General features: G+C 34.7%; 1 long non-coding RNA gene across 1 annotated transcript; it reads right to left on the bottom strand.

Annotated features, from left to right (window-relative positions):
* Nucleotides 1–5,128: 5,128 nt before the first annotated feature.
* LOC123875665 lies at nucleotides 5,129–13,675 on the bottom strand. The gene is made up of 3 exons (XR_006798188.1): nucleotides 13,664–13,675; nucleotides 7,363–7,366; nucleotides 5,129–5,172 (listed from the first exon to the last, which is right to left on the bottom strand). It is a non-coding gene; the product is annotated as an uncharacterized LOC123875665 (long non-coding RNA).
* Nucleotides 13,676–15,245: the final 1,570 nt, after the last annotated feature.

The following is a 15,245-nucleotide window of genomic DNA, read 5'->3' as shown; positions in this document are numbered from 1 at the left end:
GCATAGGCACTAGATTCACCTTGATACCTACATTATTAGAATGCAAGTGGTATCTTAACGTCCGCATCTTTTCTTTACTCGTAATACTAGGAATCACGAGTAAAGATGCGAATTATATACTTAATACTTACGTGATTGCAAGCTTGTAGAGTGGTGCTTCTTGATTCTTCTTTTTAGATTTTATTGGCATTTACTGACGACAATCGTATCAGAAAGGATCAGGATTTCTAAAAACCTAAATCCACGTGGGCGAAGCTGCGGGCATCAGCTAGTAATAAAATAATAAAATTTAAAAACCCTAAGGTTAAGGAACCCTTCGTGTGCGACTCCGACTCCCACTTGACCGTTCTTTTTTTTGAAATTTGTTACATTTGTAGCAGGAATGTAGCAGTATTCTGGCTGTACTCGCACCTAACCTAACCATTGCAATAGATTGTTGGTCACCTTCTATGATTGTAGTATGTAAATGAAATAGGCACTTCGGTATATTTTGTACATTATGTTTTCGACGCCTTATTGCCTTGACTCCTTTTAACGCACATTATTTTGAAAATAATGTTCTGGAATAACTTAACAAATAAAAGGAATAGCTGACTCACTGACTGACTGACTGATATTAACGCGCAGGTCAAACTGTGGCCGGACTTGGCTGTTCGGCATGCAGATAGAATAGCTATTTTGACGTACCTAAACATCTACTAAGAAAAGATTTTTAAAAGTTCAATGGTAAGGAACGTGGACCGGGGTTTATTAAACCTTTGAGGACTTTGATATAAACCCTTTTAATTCTGAGACCAGATCCATGCTCAATCGTGGGCGGTGGCCCGGTGTGCCGGTTAGATGATCATGATGAAAATGACGATAGAACGTAAGGGACTTATTATGCAACGTTGATCAAAGTGGTTAATTAGATGGGTGACCGACTGTGGAGGTTCTTATGACTTTTCAGCTTTCCGAGTCTCGGAGAGCATATTCTATGCAGTCGGTTATTAGGTCAGTAATTATTTAAAACAATTTCCTATTACAAGATGGCAGCAATAGGTAAGGTTATGAAATTGTAGAACCTAATAGATTGCAATTTTCCCTTAGTCGTGGCTTGCAAGGCAGTTATTTTTTAGCCGCGGTTAACAATAGTCTTGAGTTTGTGAACATTATGAAATTAAATAACTTATTTGCATTTACGTTTTTACAAAGTACTTCGGTCAACAAAGTAATTTTTTACCGATGTTAATTAAAACGCCTCCTTTATCTGGTTTATGTGAATGGATATAATTTGGTAACTGAAAGTCTAAACTTTAAAGTGCATTTGCTACCTAATTTGTGATTTATGTGTATGAAAAATGAAAAGCATTATGATTTTAGACGGATTTGATATAAATATTACTTTGATAAGTAAGTAAAATACCTGCCTACTTAAGTTAATAGTACCTACCATGAATGAATATGGTAACCTCTATTACTATTTAGATTTTTTGAAATAAAAGAAAGATTGAAAATTCTTGAAACATGACGTATTCCGTTTTTTAGGCTTTCCGAAACTAAGCAATGTAATGCAAGAGCCATAAAAATTAATAGTGTTAGTTATTTTTTCTGTCGGCAACAATTCCTAAACCTCAAAGCCAAAATAGAAAGGTGATCACCCAATTTTATCAAAACTATCATAAATGAATTTTTAATAATCCTAAAAAAATATATGTGATTTGGATTTTTGTTCTTCACGCCACAAAAACTGACTGTGGAATGGAGCTTATCTCGGAAAGTGAAAGAGTTCTCACGGGACTTTTTAAATCCCTAAACCCGCGCGAATGAAGTCGCAGGCATCATATAGCTAGTCCATACTATACTATAATAAATAAATGCGAAAGTGTGTCTGTCTGTCTGCGTCTGTCTGTCTGTCTGATAGCTTTTCACGATCCAACAGTTTAACCGGTTTTGATGTTTCGTATAGAGTTAGCTTTCATCCCGGGGATGGACAATAGACATAGGCTACTTTTATCCCGGAAAATCAAAGAATTCCCATGGGATTCTAAAAGACCATCCATTGTGTGAAAGGTACAGAGTTAGTTTGCGTCCTGGAAATTGACATAAGCAACTTTTATCCCGGTAAATCAAAGAGTTCCCACGGGATTTTTCAAACAACCTAAAAATTAAGCCAACGAAGTCGCGCGCATCTAGTAATATATAAAAAAAAATCCGCAATGTACGTGCGAAGCAAGCATTTAGTAAGCAATAAAGATACCGTAATTTTCTACAACTCGAAGCTACGCTACAATCATAGAATAACAAAAGTCTAAACAAGGAAACATCGGCGCGATTAACCTTGCTAAAATGTTAATGTCTCGACAATTATCACCGACGTCAGCACTCATCGGAATGGATGATGACCAGATGATGTTCATGACTCTATCATGAACTACAAAAAACCGCTCAAGTGCGAGTTGGACTCGAACACCAAGGGTTATGTACCATTGTACAAGACATTTTATCTTTACTAATTTAGGGCCTTTTACATCTATGTAATGAAATCAAAACAAGAAATACTTAATCTAACATATATTAGACATTATTGTTAGGTTGTTATTGTCGAACAAAAAGAAAAAGTAGAACGAGAAACAAAGTAAAAGTTATGCGGTCTTTGAGAAATAAAGCCTAATGATACACAGACACACAGACACACAGATACACAGACACACAGATACCTACGTCAAACTTATAACACCCCTGTTTTTGGGTCGGGGGTTAAAAATTGTAAAAGAGTGAAATTAGCTTCATGCAAGACACCTTTTTCGTAGATACTCGTAGATAAAAGGTTGCGTTATGCAACTTGAAGGTAGGTACCAAACAACGGAACAACATCTTAATTATTTTTAATTTTTCTTTAATTTTATGAAGAACTGTTAAAAGATTATTAGCTATTATTAGCCTTTGGTTTGATTGACATGCTACTTAGCATCTATTTCCTGTTTGGCAGGTACAAAAAGTCCATTTCGCATTAGTGGCTTCCGGTAGACCGCGACATTACCGAATTTCTGACACGCCACATTTCGTAACAGCTAGGCATACCTACCAGTGCTATATTATATAACATTTCGCTCCACGATTTTACACTATTATAACTTCTATGTCAGCCTTTAGTTTAAAGTCAGGGGTGATGAATTATTAAAAAAAAACATCATTATAGTACGAAAGGCTTGATTTATTTTTGTTCAATCAAAAACTAAAATAGCTTATGTAAATAACGTGAAATTGCATTGCAAATTCAGAAAAACATTATTTTACTTTTTATATAATTCGTAGTGAATTGCTGAGTTTTATAATTTTATTACATAATATATACATAACTAGCTTTTGTTCGCGACTTTGCCCGTGGTACATATAATATAGCTTGGTATTTATTAGTGAAAGAATTTTAAAATCGGATGAGTAATTTCGGAAATTATCTCCTACATCCGTTTGAATGTTGGATTTCTTTTAGCGAATAACACACACACACACACACACATACACACACACCACATACACAGTCGGTAGCCGTTTTGAATCCTCAGTGTGTCTTTCCCCTAGGCTTTCTCCATCCCCTTCCGAACCTTTCTAGGTATATATCTATCCCTTTTCTCTGAGATATTTCCATCCTCTTTAACGTTTTCCATTCCTTGGGTACCGCCCACAGAAATGCTAATAATTACCACCTATCTATAGTAAGCACTTATTAATTCGTACTTATTAAAAATTATTTCAAAGAGAGCTTCAATTTTTTATATACCTACCTTACTTGCACTATTCGTCTTAAAGTAACATGTAAATTTTGCACATAAAATTTGTCAAAAAGGCTTGCTATCCCTGACATGTGTAGAGTCGATGATATGTTACAAGATAAGGCTCGCCGGAAGGTCAAATAAAACGAAAGTTTCGTAAAAGTGTGTTTAAATAACATAGCATTAAAACAAAATACATAATATACAAGTAGGCATAATTTATTTAAATTTAACGACAGTTTAATTTATAAGATTCATGAATTAAATCTTTCCAATCTATTAGTAAATGTATGGCGTTAAACAAGACCATTTTTTGAACGTTTTTCCAAGATTTTCTCAATATCCATGGGATCTACTTCCACTCCGGCTATCCCACGATATCCAACACAGGGACCGCTACCCGACCAATAAATGATCGTAATCAAGTAAACTTAATTTAGTTTACTTTAGGAATTATTATACAATAATAGTGTAACAACATAATAATTCAATGCCTATCTCACATTAATTAATTGTAGACGGTGTTACATGTACCTATATTAAAAAAAAAACCAGTCAAGTGCTAGTCGGGCCTCGCTCTTTTATGGTTCCGTACATAATTATGAACATCATATTTTGGGTGTACCTATAAAATATTGTTTCTTTTCCAAACTAGAACATTGCAATAAACCGTGAAAGAAACCTCCAAAAAATGTTCGTTTGTTTTTGTCAGAGCTTACAAACTATTTTATAAATCGTTGTTTTAATATGGTACATAATATACCGAAGTTTCATATTCCTAATTAGTTTAGTTTTTGAGATAGTCCCCGTCACAAAAATGGTCTAAAACTGTCAAGTTTGACGGCCTCCCATTTCCTTATTTTTTAAGATGAAAAATATTCGTAGTTTACTCAATGAACTCTAAACAATGATACCCCACATGCTAGGATAAAAAAATATTTCTCTTTCGGCTCCTTTTTCATGTATGGGAACCCCCCTCAGACATAATTTAATTTAGTTTTTAATTCAATGTTTGGTTTTGGATCAACGATCTATACCAAATACCAATATTTCAGGTTTGTAACTCATTTAATCTACGAGCTACAGACCTGTGACATGTGTCGGACAAACAGACAGACAGACAGACGTTTTTATCCTTTGTGAACAGAACCTTAAAAAACCAGACTTAAGGTCGTACGGTGCACGAAATATTAAATTAAAGGTCATATTCAGCACATTTATAGATTAAGAATTGCTAATTTAATACTAATCGTACCTACCACCTACAATATAAAAACACTAGTTCTAAATGCATTTTCAAATGCAGTAGTAATTTACGTTGCTTTATATCCTAGATAATTATGACTAAACTAAACTTACTGACAGATGTAAAGCTATCTTTTTCCACAGGGAGCCTTATGAAAGGAATAGAAATATACTTGATCCGCTTGGAATTAGGGTTTTTAAAATTCCGTATGGGTAATATCTAAGTACATACTGTTTCATTTTCAACTATATAAATAGTAGCCGATAGGCATCCTACGGGATGCATACTATGTCTGCACTAAATAGAGGTCGTTCACGTGGATTTAGGTTTTTGGAAATCCCATGGGAACTCTTTGATTTCCCGGGACAAAAAGTAGCTTAGATCCGTTCTGGGTTGCAAGCTATTCTGTTAAACTAATGGGAAGTGAAAAGCTTCGCAACCAGAAGGCATACAGATAGGCGAACAGCCAGACAGACAAACACACTTTCGCATCACACTATCCCACTTAATCACACTTCACACTAATATTATAAAAGCGAAAGTTTGTATGTGTGTGTGTTGTGTGTGTGTGTGTGTGTGTGTGTGTATGTTTTTTACTCCTTCACGCAAAAACCACTGAACGAATTTGGCTGAAATTCGGAATGGAGATAGATAGTATCCTGGATTAGCACATAGGCTACTTTTATGCCGGGAAATCAAAGAGTTCCCACGGGATTTTTAAAAACCTATATCGACGCGAACGAAGGCGCGGGCATCAGCTAGGTACACTACCTATATAATATTAGTATAGATAAATGTATGTGTATAAAATTATGCAGTGTAGTGGTCGGTGGGCACCCCCTGTAGCGACTTAGCTCATGCAACAGTCTTTTACTCTTTTTGTTGGTTTGTTTTATTTGACAACTTGACTATCTAGACAGGCCTTCAAACATTTTAATTGCCTGTTTACGAAAACTATGATGTAATTGAAAAAAACTTCCATCCAAGCTGATGAGATAGCTATTTTGTTGCAACAGCTATTTCAAACTATAGTTGATCTGCCCCGTCTTCGGTCGTGAGGAAATTCTTGAAGACGTGGCTTGAGTTGAAGTAAGTACGTTGATAGAACTCTATTTTTAACCCCCGACCCAAAAAGAGGGGTGTTATAAGTTTGACGTGTGTATCTGTGTATCTGTCTGTGGCATCGAGCGCCTAAACGAATGAACCGATTTTAATTTAGTTTTTTTTGTTTGAAAGGTGGCTTGATCGAGAGTGTTCTTAGCTATCATCCAAGAAAATCGGTTCAGCCGTTTGAAAGTTATCAGCTTTTTTCTAGTTACTGTAACCTTCACTTGTCGGGGGTGTTATAAATTTTTAATTTACACTTGTTATACTCTTTGGGGACGGAACCCTAAAACCGGGTAGTGTTACGTAGCAAACTGGGCATAGTTACTAGTGCAACAATCTGCAATATTATAAAAAAAGCTTCCACGATTTCCGCAATAAATTACTATTTGATTATACTCACTGAAATCTGATTCGAAATGCTCGTTAAAAAGTAATTTAGTTATCTTTGTATTTGCACATAAAACAAGCAATAAGTATATAGCTAGGTACCACATAAAACAAGCAAATTTGCATAAGTATATATACCTAGGTACTATGATCGCATCTACCATATTAATTTGATACTAAGTATCGTGTTACATAAAATTTTAGTTTTACATTGTAACTTTATCTTTTTCCTTTAAAGTTTTCATGAATTTATATTTTTGAAAGAGTCTATAAAATCGCTTCGAACTTTTCGAAAATTAGGCCCGTTAAAGAGATCGACAGTAGGCAAAAAGTTAACTGTTGATAGACAAAAAGTTTAAAGTTATTAAAAGCGAGTTTAAAACTAAATTTTCCTTTAAATAATTTATATATTTAAACAACACAAACAGGCTAGTTCACAGGTTGAAGATAAAGTTTCTGGGCAGTTATTTGTATCGCTGCCAATCGCACCCCATATACAAGTGTAAATTAAAAATTTATAACACCCCGACAAGTGAAGGTTACAGTAACTAGAAAAGAGCTGGTAACTTTCAAACGGCTGAACCGATTTTCTTCGATTATAGCTAAGAACACTCTCGATCAAGCCACCTTTCAAACAAAAAAAAACTAAATTAAAATCGGTTCATTAGTTTAGGAGCTACGATGCCACAGACAGATACACAGATACACACGTCTAACTTATAACACCCCTCTTTTTGGGTCGGGGGTTAAAAAGAAGAATCTCACCACAGACACAGATATATTATTTTCAATTGTAGAGCTAGTTTTTTGGCTTGGTATTCAAATGAGAATCAAATTTCCTTTGTCTAAGGCGCGCTCCAAGGAAACTCCTCTAAATTACAATATCTATCGATGTCAGATTACAAAGCAAAATATTTTACACTCGAGACTAGACATCATTAAAAATCGCTTAAAACCTATTTATGGGCACATATCGTAGAAAACTATCATAAGAGATTTTCTTCAGAAATCGTGTGATAGATTAGAGATATTTCAAAATATGGGAAGCGAAGATTTTTTTATTGATTAGGCGCATCGGACAAAGGTAGAGTAGAGTAAAGTTGAAACGCAGCGTCTCATTTATAAAATGATTTGTTTTATATTTTCACCATTTGAAAGCTACTTTACCCAGAAGTAATATAGGCTATATTTTTTTTATATTTTTTTAAAGGAATATTAGCCATGCTAATCATGACTATGACCCTTTCCCCTCCAATTAAGCGTAAAGCTTGTGCCAGGAGTGGGTACGACAATAGTGCAACGGGTGGGGTTTTAATTCAGTAATAATAAGTTTCAGCCTAAAACGACGGTTTTTGTAAAGCAATCCAGAAGAAAAGCGCTACGGAGCTGCTTTATCCGCGTGCGCTGACTTAAATGGTCTGTCAATCGTCATACAAAAATGTCGGTCATTAGTAGATGTAAAAATCCCCGAAACCATATACTTACCGAAGTAGTTAGGTACCTACGAGTATCTCTCATTTCATGTCGAAAATAATTGATACTTGGAAAAGGACATACGAAAATTCCACCCGTTAGGGGGTCTAAGGGGGGAGGGAGATTGTATGGTATCCCTGCGGCTTGTATGATATCGTCTGCCCATGGTCTGGACCCATAACCTGAAGAGATACTAATTAAAACGCGGGCTTTGAATTTAGGTTTTAATTATAATTATTTAAATTGATTTACAATAAGAGAGCAAACTTAGGTACGCGGCGGAGACAAAAGATAGTAGAATGATAGTCGTGTCAAAAGGTTCGCAAATCGTCTATGGGCTGCGTTCCGTTTTCCCAACAAGGCGTCTCACAACGCTACGTTTTCCGGTGTGAGGTCACCTTTCTTTAGACCTGTATGAGGCCACTGTTACCTGTCTACGATATTTCTTACAAGATAAGTTTTGAATTATGTTATGATTTATGAGGTCTAAGATGGAATCCACGCGAGACAATTTGCAGAAGTCTATTGTTTAGACTCATCATACTCACCATAAGATTAAGTACCCACTTTGAATGACAGTGTAATTTTTCTCTAGGCTTAGTGAAATAATGGCCCATAAATTATAATAAATGGGTTTTAATCAAGGAATTAAGCAAGTATATTATAGGTAGGTACCTATTTGCCTTCCACCTATATTATACCATACATACCATCGGGACCTAAGTTTTTTAAATAATAGAACTTAGACCAGCCAAAAGGTTTCTAATAATACCAATCAAATTAGTTAATAAAAAAATAAGCTAAAACAATGAGATAAAACTTGTTGTTAACATTTTAGGTATTGAGAACTTTTCAAACGGAAGAAGAAGTAACGTTCATAGTTCATACATCACTTGCGCCGAAAAGGGCCGCCAAACAGATCAGCTGTTTTGAAATCGCCATGTTTTAGCGAGCTTCTTATATTTTTATCTTGAACTTATTTTGTCGAAACTTATAGAATTATTAAAAGAAAAGATTTGTTACTGCAAAACACGATTCACAGAGTTCCTACCCAAATACCAATGTTACGAAATGCGAATGTGTGTTTGTTTGTTAGTTTGTGCTTAATCACACTCCAACGTGACGACGGTGCAACGATAGATAAATCCGAGATCAAATCATCCCATTTATCCGATGATAAATCCGGGAGTCCCTATAGAATTTTTCAAAGTATAAATCCACGCAGACAAAGTCGCGGGTAACAGCTAGTTTAAGTATATTATGGTAGCACTCATTTCAAGGAATTTAGTTACCTACAAAGTGATGTAAGTAGGCGTAGGTACGAGTAAATAGAAATAGAAAGTTTTTTTATTATTTACTTTTGCTTTCGAATTGCCAAGAGAGACTGCTTTGGAATATACATATTTCCTACCGAGAAGAACCACAATCACATAATGGATGGAGTTCTCGTGGGATAATAATGGGGTGGATTTCCATATCCTTCCGCATACAACTCAATTAAGAGATTTCGAAAATTTGTTATCAGATGTTAGTGATAATAACCGAGACCGACAAACGATAAGCAATGTGAGAAAGTAATTGACTAGATATTTATTGCAATCCCGCACTTTGCTAACGCGAGTTAAACTCACACTCTTTTATCATTTTTTTATGTAATCTCGATTTTATACTTAATATTCTTTTTGTATGAGCATATTTTAATAGATTTTTTTAATTTGTGTAAAGTCAAATCTAAAATTGATTGATTGTGTTAAAATGATAACTGGTTTGACTCCATTTTAATGAACCGTTATATTATTTGACATTGGAATTATTAAAATTAAATAGGTAATAATAATTAAAGCCCGCATATCAATTGGGTTCAAGTTTTTTGTTTTCTTGATGGACTAGGAGCCCGTGAGGGCCAGACCTTCATTATTTTATAAAAGCTGAAAGTTTGTATGCGCATTGTCCCCAACACAGGGCTGAACAATCAGCGATTATGAAGTTTGGATTATGGTGGTTTTGGCAGATAACAGGTAATAAAGACGTATAACATCTTTCATCAAATTCAAATTCAAAATATTTTTATTCAATTAGACTTTTACAAGTTCTTTTAAATCTTCAAAAGCATCTACCACTGGTTCAGAATGCCTTTCCTACCGAGAAGAACCAGCAAGAAACTCGGCGGTTGCTCTTTTCAGGAGTAAAGTAAGTAAAGTATAGAGTCAAATTTTTTTATATATTTTTATTTTATATATTTTTATATTTTCATTGCCAGACACTTAGTATCGTGGCAACCTTCTGCCAGACACCCAAGATAAATTAAAGTTCGTCAAATTAAGTGTCTGGCAGGGGGTTGCCACCATAATCCAAACTTCATAGTCGCTGATCGTTCCTTCCTGTGTTGGGGGCAATGCGCAGAGAAACTTTCAGCTTTTACAAAATAACGAAGGTCTGGCCCTCACAGGCTCTAAGTCTATAAGGAATGAGCAGTTTTGTAGTCTTCGTAGCTGTTTTCCGCGTTTTGTTTTAGTTGGAAACTTTATCACTATGACTGATAAAATACGAGGTACCTGTTTGACTAATTAAATATTCATGTCATAGGTCACAGTATTTACAAATAATCTGATAAAGTTCGTCACGATCAAAGTGATCAATATAAATAATTATGTGTTTTCTGAGTCACAATATTTTGATCACATATAAAGTCACTGATGTTGAAACTATATTATGAAGTCAATCCTACTAATATTATAAACTACCTGATGCCCGCGACTTCGTTCGCAGGATGTAGGTTTTTTAAAACTCCCCTGGGAACTCTTTGATTTTCCGGGATAAAAAGTAGCCTATGTGCTAATCCAGGGTATAATCTATCTCCATTTTAAATTTCAGCCTAATCTGTCCAGTAGTTTTTGTGTGAAGGAGTAACAAACATACACACACACACATACAAACTTTCTCCTTTATAATATTAGTGTGACGCGAAAGTTTGTATGTATGGATGGATGTTTGTTACTCTTTCACGCAACAACTACTGGGCGCATTTGGCTGAAATAGTGGAGTAAATAGGAGTGGAGATAGATTATACCCTGGATTAACACATAGGTTACTTTTATCCCGGAAGACCAATGAGTTCCCACGGGATTTTTAGAAACCTGTATCCACGAGAAGGAAGTCGCGGTCATCAGCTAGTTATTATAATTATTGTAAGTTACACAAATATGTAACGTGAAAAGGCCTGACAGGGGGCTATGAAATTGTTTGATCAATCCATACTAATATGCATATCCATAATATTATAAATCCGAATGTTTGTCTGTCTATCTGCTATCTTTTCATCCGTTTAACCGATTTTAACGAAATTTAGTAAAGAGATAACTTGCATCCCGGGAACGGACGTCAACTACTTTTTGTCCCAGAAATTCAAATAGTTTCCACGCGATTTAAAAAAACATAAACTACGTGGATGAAGTCGCGGAAATCGTCAAGTTTTGAATAAATTATGTATTTTTTTAAAGACAACTAGATAATATTTTGGTATTGAAATTACACAATTTGTACATCCCGCAAAGGAAAAATATTTTTTTTTTTTAGTTACAGACCTACTAATTAATTTTTTTGTTTTACGTTGATAATTTTATATTTCATTCTATTCTCTGTCTCGTTCTATTTCATTTTATGTTTAGAGAACTGTTTAAACATGCGTTGACGATGGTTATCTCATAGCCATAGATGGGTGTTGCAAATATGTCAATTCCATAAGACTGCTTTATGGGAATTGTATGGTGAATGAGTAATTCAGATACCAACTAGGTACAATCCATACTTTACGATCACAGTGTACAAGATATGATAGAAATATAAACTTAATGATTTTACTAGATTCTATATACTTACTTAGTTTAAAGATTCGATAATGTATTTTTACTAGTCGCTTTGAAATCACAATAATTATGTCTTCCACCGACTGCCCTGCCCCCGAATCATTTTGGATAAAATCGAACTAATTATTGGAAAATATTATGGTTATTTGTCTGTTGGGAAAATGAGTTTTTGTAATTCAACTTATTAAATACTTTTTGACAAAGATTTACTGTACGCACTACTCAGGTACTTACCAGTTTTTTTTAATATTTTTAAAATGCGTAAAAAAGTGTATTTGATGATTTATTGGTTCTTTATAAAGAAGCTATTTGTATAATAGCTAATATCTAATGATATTTGTTGAAATAGATGAGAATATTACTAAAACTTTTTAAGGTTGTTCTGTCTTTTCGTGCTCTATAGCTTATCATGATTCATGCAGCTTGAGCTTGTATGCCTGCCTAGTATCTACTCTATCACAATCGTCGCCTAATGCGTAGAGTTCCGTATGGCTGGTTCCACACAATAGATTTTCCTTTACTCTCACATATACAGTCATGTACATTGTACATGTAGTACAATTAGACACATGCACACTTACGGAGATAAAATAATTATTTCGAGTCATCTCCGTTTATCTCTACATACATAATTTTAATCCGTGACTAGCGTGTGATTGATCTTCTTAGCTTATGTAATAGGGCTGCCAACAATTTAAGACATCTTCTATTTTTGGATAAACTACAAAATTATAAAGTGTTTTAGTGTTAAAATAAACCCTCTTGCAGCCTAATACGCTAATACTAATACGCAACCTTATAAAATTTTTATTACAACATAATATTATATTATGTATGTAGGTATACTTCGATATTTGTTACAGATTTCGATTTCTATTAAAATATAATTCGGAGGTTCTGTTTTTGTCTTGTAATCCTCATTTTTAAGGGGCGTGTTTCCAAGATATAATAGTAATATCCTAATGATGCAATTTACTAATCCATACTTGGCCAGCGTGGTAAACTATCGCCAAAACCCTTCTCACTCTGAGAAGAGTCGCGTGCTCTGTAGTGAGCCGGTGATGGGTTAATGATGATGGTGATGATGAATGATACAAAGTTTCTTGGGATAAAAATGCGATGAGACCTAAACCCTTCCGCGTTCGACAGTAAATACCCTTAAAAAAGTATCGTACCTACAGGTTACAGCTCTGGAAATGATTTATTATTAATTAAATTCAAACTCAACTCATCCTAAGCCGAATTCAACAATCATTCATAATTTAAATAAACCTTAACGACTGGGGAGTTCCATCTATACGAATTCTATGAAAATTACCAATACGTTATAGCCATATATGTATGTATTTAATTATAAAACCCAGAACTCATAGTATCGTTGATTAATCGAGAAATTAATTATTTATTGTGTTCCGAAGTGATTGCGTAATTAATTATAATCACGCATCGCCCATTATTATCCAACATACCAGAATCGTAGTCAACTCAATGCAATACAATAGCTTTCGCTCGCGGATTTTCCCACATTTTTTCTTTCCAACATTGGTAGCGTTAATTGCCTCACCTGGCGACAGAAGGCTTGATCATTTTTTGCGCAAAGGATGCGGACTTTTAAGTACACCGACAATTACAGAAGGATTCAAATCTATTATTGATATATTTCTGCATAGGCAATATCTCTTCAGTTGTATCTGTTGCATTCCACTATGTTATTTAGATTATAATTTAGGTTACGATGGGGCTGGCGTGTGTGACAAAAGTCCCATAAAAATTAAAATTAAAAAAAAAGGATGCGGAAATGTAACTAACTAATTTTGGCACCATCTGACGCGGGGATGATTTTGAACAGTAATTAGATAAGTCTAGCTTTAAGTTTTATGGTAGCCGTAAAATTTTGTACCAAAATATTAAAATTATAAACATATACCTGGCAATATTTTGCGTAAAATTCTGGGTTCTAGGACTGAGAAACTAGCTAGGCTTAACAATAACAATGCTAAGCAAACTTTTTAAGCTAACGACGCGGCGATAAACCTGCTGTTATTTTTAAACGCGATCTCGAAGAAGCACCGGGGTAAACTAGTATACAAAATCACACTAATATTATAAAGGAGAAAGTTTGTATGTGTGTGTGTGTGTGTGTGTGTATGTTTGTTACTCCTTCACGCAAAAACTACTGGACGGATTGGGCTGAAATTTAGAATGGAGATAGATTATACCCTGGATTAGCACATAGGCTACTTTTTATCCCGGAAAATCAAAGAGTTCCCACGGGAATTTTAAAAAACCTACATCCACGCGAACGAAGTCGGGGGTATCAGCTAGTCTCTAATATCTGCACAATAAATACATAGCTACGAAAGCTAAGCTTATACGAAAGAGCGTTAACCCTTCACAGGACAAGTTAATGTCGCAGGGCAAGTCTCACTTCTGGAATGTTTAAAATATCCTACTTAATTGATGTTTATTAAAATAAACGATTCTCGTCACAAAAATTAAGACATGAGCAGTAGGTACCTAGTCGATTGCACGATACTACAGAGTACAAGAATAGTACTTTTTAGGTAAGCACCTTAAAGCCATTATTATCCTGAAAATGGTAATGTTTCCCTTTTGTGTTAAATATTTTCAGCATAACAATTATAGTTAAGAGGGCTCTCTCCGTCACTCGTTTCATACAATCGTAGTTCCAATTTCATTTGAATATTAAGCAACCAAAGTCCATGAAATTTTGCAGACATATTCTAGAAACTAATATCTATGTCTGTGGTTTTCCAGATTTCTGTTGAAATATTCGGTTTCAAAGTTACGCGGTCTTAAAAATTTTCATACAAATCTTTGAGCCCCTGTAATTTTAAAACTACATATTTTTAGAAAAATCTAACACACCACAGACACAGATATTAGTTTCTAGAATATGCCTGCAAAATTTCATGGACTTTGGTTGCTTAATATTCAAATGAAATTGGAACTACGATTGTATGAAACGAGTGGAAACGAGTGACGGAGAGAGCCCTGTTAACATGAATTGCGATATACGTAAAGCCTACCACCATAGTTTAACAGCTACAGTATGAAGTTATCACTAAAGATTAGGATCTGCTTTAGAAAATGACAGAAATAGTAGAATAATACGAAAGATAGCGTTGCATTTAAGAAATTGATTTCATACCAAGCATCTCTATGTACTATCATAATATTATTTAACGATCAATTACTAGTTCTAGCACTTACATAAAGATCAATAATGAAGTAGGTAAAATATAATAATTACAATATTAGTCAGCCGTTCCACTAGCCGGTAGCTCGGTAGGTATAGTTGGGTATTAGTCAAGGTTTAATTCGTGAACTTTTTTCAACTATTGAATGATGCTGCCCGCGAATTTTTGATTTTCCGGGATAAAATCCTGT

The sequence above is a fragment of the Maniola jurtina genome, chromosome 20 (genome assembly GCF_905333055.1).
Source record: "Maniola jurtina chromosome 20, ilManJurt1.1, whole genome shotgun sequence".
NCBI lineage: Eukaryota > Metazoa > Arthropoda > Insecta > Lepidoptera > Nymphalidae > Maniola > Maniola jurtina.
This window is presented reverse-complemented; position numbering and strand designations above follow the sequence as displayed.